Genomic DNA, 6,000 nt, shown 5'->3' with positions numbered 1-6,000 from the left:
GCACGTCACGTCCGGCCCGGCCTCCGCCCGCCCTCCGCCCTCCGCTCTCCTCCCGCTTGCCGTTAGGGAGGGTCTGCGCCTCAGCCACTGCTTCTTCAGTCGCCGCTCCTGCCCCCTCTTGTGCATCTTTGCCGCCGTCACCGCCGGGGGCATCCGGGGGTAGCTTACCGGGCTGGCCCCGCGCCGCAGCCGTCGCTTTAGCGTCCTGCCAGCGGCCGTTAAAGGAGGAGGCTCGCCGGCCGCGGAGCCACCTGGGGCCTCAGTTCTCGCTCTACTGCCGTCGCCGCAGGTCCTGGAGAAGCGGCCGCGGCCGGGGAACGGGGCGTCGCGGTTCCAACGGTAGGTGAACGGGCGGGTGCCCTTATTTGCGCATGCGCGACTCGCCTGGCGCGGCGGCTCTCCCCCTCTGCGCCCCCCAGCGCCTAGTCCCACCTGCGCGGTGCTCAAGGGCGTTGCACATCGGGGTGCCCGGGTTGCGGGGAGTGCCCTGAATATGGGCTAGTATGTAGAACGGGCCCCCTTTCTGCTCGAGCTTTATGCGATAAACCGTGCCCGCGCTGCTGGGGGGTGTGGCAGTCTTCGATTTTTCAGCCGCTGCAATGCGCGTGAGCGGGTGTGCCTTTTTACCTCCTAGCTCCCCCAAAGTCCAAGGCACAGCAACCCACGCGTTTGCTAGTCTCCTCTGAAGGACTGCGCCACTTCCCTGCCCACTTCCTCGATGCTGGTCGGTAAAGTTGATGCCAAAAATAAATAAATAAATAAAAAGTGGTTTAATCTGGGCTCAGCTGCGCCCCTTTTTAAGATCACGTGAGATGAGTGGTTGCTGACTTCCTTAAATCGCTCAGAGAATATAGCCAAAATTGGTACATTCGGGACTTGTCTAGAATGCACTTTGAATACGCAGGCCAGAGGGGGTACAGCATTAAGTTTCACGTGGGGCGACTGCTTTCCGAGATAAGGGTATAGGAAATTGAATCGGCTGGCACGCTTGACAAGTGAAAATAGGTAAACTTTTGTTTTTAATCAATTAAGAATCAAACTGAGTTTTAGAAAGGCAGTTGCAGAATTTAATTCGGTTCCACATTATGCCGTCTAATCATGGAGAAAAGTACCTCAAGTTCGGCATTTTTACTTTCAAGGAGGTGATAATCTAAAAATGACGGCTGGAACCTCGGTAATGCATACTATGGACGTTAAATAACTGGGATGCACTTTTTTTTTTTGGGGGGGGGATGCACTTTTAAAGGCAGACATTAAATGATAGTTTGAAGTAATGACTTTCTAAGTTAATGTGAGGCTCTGTCTTCAACTTTCCTTTTTGCAAGTACAGTAGCCATTCTTGGCCTGGATTTCTCACAGGTACTGTGCATTTACTAATTACTTGTTGATGAAATTGGACGGGTACTATTTGTGTGTCCATTGGGAGCTCTTTTATTAATCTGTGCTGCTTTTAAAATTAGGGCAATATTTTCTCCAATTTAATGGTGTCACCAGTTAGGGATCTTTGACACAAGTCCTTAGAAAGATATAGAAAGGCCTATCGCAGTGTCATAAAATTCTTCACTGAGTGAAGTAAATGTTACAGTAAGTTTTTTATTAGAATGCCATTGTTCTAGGACAGAAAATGGCTGAAATGAATGCGTTGTGACTTGTGACTTCGCTCAGCAGTAAAATGACAGCTGTTTTTATTGTCATTTATGAATAACCTCTCGTGTGTATATGGCTTTTCCTTCATTATACACTAACTTTAATATTGGGAAATATGGTGGGAATTGCTGTAGCTAGCTTGGAAAAGATAACAAAATTTACAATTTTAAAATGAACAAGTTAACGGCTTTAAGTACAATTACAATGTTGTGCAGCCATTACCACTATCTAATTTTTTTTTACCACTATCTAATATTTATGGAACTTTTTTATCTTCCCAGAGACTCTGTAGACAGTAAGTCCTCATTCTCTTTTACACCTAGCCCCTGATAACCTTTATTCTATCTTCTGTCTCTATAAATTTGCCTGTTCTTGGTACTTCAAGTAGATGGAATGTGTTTGTCCTTTTGTGTTTGGCTTATTTCATTTAGCATGTTTTCATGGTTCATCTATGTTACAGCCTGTATGAGAATTTACTTCCCTTTTAAGGCTGAATTCCATTGTATGTGTATGCAGCATTTTGTTTATTCATCTGTTGATGGACATTTGGATTGTTTTTCCCTGTTAAAAAAACGAAATTCGGTTGAATAAATTTTAACAGTTTTACTGGCTTTATTCAACTATTCATGAATCAGGCGGCATCCCGTCCAACAGATCGAAAGGAGCTCTTAGAAGCTGTACAAAATGGAAGGCTTTTATAGGCAGAAGGAGGCAGGACAAGGAAGTTATTAGCAAAGAGTGGGTTGTATCAGGCAGGTCACTGTATTTTGGTGGACAGCCTGAGTCTATCAGGCAGATTACCTCACTAGTGCTGACCAGGAAATTCCAGACTGACTGGTTAAGATTACATTCTTGGGGGAGGCAGTTAGGTAGATACTAAGTCTTAGTTGGGTGATGTGGGTTTAGTCTAGGTGACTCCCATTCTGGACCCATTGCCTGTTCTGTTTCTCTCTTTTTTTTTTTAGTAGGCTCCATGCTCAGTGTGGGGCTTGAATTTACACCCCCAAGGTCAAAAGTTGCATGTTCTACTGACTGAGCCCGCCAGGTGCCCCCTGTTGTCTCTTTTTTAACACAGGTTTTGACTACTGCGAATAATGTCGCTGTGAATGTTTGTGTACAAATATCTGTTTGAGGCCCTGCTTTTTATTCCTTTGGGTATGTATCTAGCAGTGGAATTGCTGCATCATATGGTAATTCTATGTTTAACTTTTTGGGGAACATCCAAACTGTTTTCTAGGGCTGCTGTACCATTTTGCATTCCTGTTAGCAAAGCACAAGGATTCCATTTTCTCCACATCCTCTCCCAACAGTTATTCTTTTCTTTTTTTTGGTCTGGTTGGTTGGTTGGTTGGTTGATTTTTTTATTAATAGCCATCTTAATGGAGGTGAGCTGGTATTTCTTTTCTTTCTTTCTTTTTTTTTTTTTTTTTTTTAAGATTTATTTATTTATTTATTTATTTGACAGAGAGACATCACAAGTAGGCAGAGAGGCAGGCAGAGAGAGAGAGAGGAGGAAGCAGGCTCCCTGCTGAGCAGAGACCCCGATGCGGGACGGGACTTGATCCCAGTACCCTGAGATCATGACCTGAGCCGAAGGCAGTGGCTTAACCCACTGAGCCACCCAGACGCCCCGAGCTGGTATTTCATTGTGGTTTTGATTTTCATTTCCTTAAGACATAAAGATGTTGAACATCTTTTTTCATTTGTGTATCTTTGGAGAAAGGTCTGTTCATGTCCTTTGCTCATTTTTGGGTTGTTTTTGTTTCTTTGTTGTTACTTTAAAAGAGTATTTGAAAGTAGCTTTTAAAAGTTATTTTATGAATTAAATCTTTTATCTGAAAAGCTGTTCTGAAAGTGAATGAAATACTGAAGTTTAAAAAATAGAACTAGAAAATCTCTGTTTTATACATGGATAAACAACAAAGGGACTGATGATAGCTGAAAAAGGATTCCAGTTATATGGTAGGTCACTTTGTATTTAGATGTATGTCAGTACCAAGAACTTACCTCCATCATTTTAATATTACAAAGGTACATCCATTAAATAAAGGCCCTCTCTTCACCAGTGAGTAACATAACTGCTTCTAAACTTTCCTTTGTTTTATTGAGTGTTTTATTAATATGGCTAGGGGCAGAAGAGGAGATTACTGTAGAGAAAAAGGAATTGTATGCACACATCAACTTGACCTGAGTGAGTCAATGTTTCGCAAGCAAGGCAGTAGGCTAATATGTGAGTAGGTTCAATTTGGGGCCTTATAGAAGAGTTGACTTTGACTGGAAATGGAACTAAGGAAGGATATTTGAAATGGGAGGAAATGGAATAAAGGCAGTTTTGCCATGAAATCATGTGGTATACCGAATACATAGTAGTAGTTATGGGGTTACAAGAATAGCTCATTATCAGATTCATTTATTCATTCACCAAATATTTATCTCCTCCTAAATTCCCAAAGTCAACAAGCAATTACCTGGTGACAGTTGTATAATTCTGCAAATTTACTAGGTATCGTTGGATTGTACACTTGAAAAGAGTGAATTTTGTGGTATATAAATTATACCTTAATAAAGTTATTATTATTTTTTAAACAATCCACCAGCATACTTCATGAAGCTTGTACTCTCGGGGGAAATAAACATTAAAACACAGAAAGAATTTTATATACTAAAAATTATGAATGCTTTGGAGCCAAGGAATGCTATGCCTTGAGGGAATTTAACAGGGAGATATTAGATTGAATAGGTTGGAGAAAGCCCCTCTAAGAATGATACTTGAGTAAGAGCTGAAGATGAGTAGGATGAAGTGGGATGTGTGTTTTAGGTAGATGAACCAGAATGCGTAAAAGTCTTAGGTTGAGGAAAATGAGGAGAATTAATAGGATAACTTAATGAAATTTACTGGATTTCTGTTAGAGGGAAGTACTCCAATCTTTTCTGCTAAGTTATTACTTAGCTATAGTGTGTATTTTCTTTTTAAAAAGATTTTATTATCTATTTGTCAGAGAGAGAGGGGGAAGGAGGGAGGGAGGGAGAACACACAAGCAAGGGGAGTGGCAGGCAGAGGAAAAAGCAGGCTCCTTGCCAAGGGAGGAGCCTGATGCCAGATGGATCCCAGGACCCAGGGATCATGACCTGAACCAAAGGCGGAAGCTCAGCCACCTGGATGCCCTCTAGTGTATATTTTCTTTTCCTTTTGTATATGATGCATGATAATTCATATCTCTTTGATTTTAAACAGTTTTCAGAGAAATGTCTTTCAAGTTATTATTTTCCTTTTTAGAAATAGAGAAACAGGGGCGCCTGGGTGGCTCAGTGGGTTAAAGCCTCTGCCTTCGGCTCAGGTCGTGATCCCAGGGTCCTGGGATCGAGCCCCACATTGGGCTCTCTGCTCTGCAGGGAGCCTGCTTCCTCCTCTCTCTCTGCCTACCTCTCTGCCTACCTGTGATCTCTGTCTGTCAAATAAATAAATAAAATCTTAAAAAAAAAAAAAAAAGAAATAGAGAAACAGAAAACGTTGAGCCATTTACTTACTCTTTTTTTTTTTTTTTTTTAAGATTTTATTTATTTATTTATTTGTCAAAGAGACAGCCAGAGAGGGAACACAAGCAGGGGGAGTGGGAGAGTGAGAAGCAGGCTTCCCGCCAAGCAGGGAGCCCAGTGCGGGGCTCAATCACAGGACCCTGGGATCATGACTGGAGCCAAAGGCGACACCTAATGACTGAGCCACCCCCTGTTTACTTATTCTTAAAGTCTCTATTTTTGCTTTTCTTTATCAGGCTGCTCTTTTATGCTTGGAGGATAAAGGTAAAAGTTTGGAAAGGCAAAGGAAGTCAAATTTAGAATCAGAGATCAGAGATTTTACAGGAAAAGCAGACTATATTATGTTTGATTGTAGAATCACTTTTGAAACTTTTAATTTCAACAGGTAGCCTTTTTTTCTCCTAAGGAATATGGTAGTGTTTGAATATTGATTTTTTGAATAGCAGGTACAGAATATTTAAATGTTTTTTTTTTTTAAAGATTTTTTATTTATTTATCAGAGAGAGAGGGGGGGGAGAGAGCGAGCACAGGCAGACAGAATGGCAGGCAGAGGCAGAGGGAGAAGCAGGCTCTCCGCTGAGCAGGGAGCCCGATGTGGGACTCGATCCCAGGACGCTGGGATCATGACCTGAGCCGAAGGCAGCTGCTTAACCAACTGAGCCACCCAGGCGTCCCTAAATGTTTTAAAAATTACCTCCTGTATGTCTTCATATATTTCACCGGAATTTTAAACAAAGTTTTCAGTAATGATAGCAGTCATTGTTGCCGGAAAGAGCATCCACATCCATCTAGTCAGTAGCAGTGACTTTGAACTAG

General features: G+C 42.2%; 1 protein-coding gene across 5 annotated transcripts in view; it reads left to right on the top strand.

The window, feature by feature from the left end:
* The first annotated feature begins 249 nt into the window (after nt 1-249).
* FAM13B (family with sequence similarity 13 member B) overlaps nt 250-6,000 on the top strand; it is a 71,713-nt gene continuing 65,962 nt past the window's right edge. For all 5 annotated transcript variants that reach the window (XM_059417634.1, XM_059417632.1, XM_059417631.1 and 2 more), the window contains exon 1: nt 250-339. The gene's annotated coding sequence lies outside the window, so the exon portion shown is untranslated. The remainder of the gene's footprint in view (nt 340-6,000) is intronic.

Source organism: Mustela nigripes, chromosome 12, assembly GCF_022355385.1.
Source record: "Mustela nigripes isolate SB6536 chromosome 12, MUSNIG.SB6536, whole genome shotgun sequence".
NCBI lineage: Eukaryota > Metazoa > Chordata > Mammalia > Carnivora > Mustelidae > Mustela > Mustela nigripes.
The sequence above is the reverse complement of the archived record's forward strand: the minus strand, read 5'-3'. Positions and strand labels throughout refer to the sequence as shown.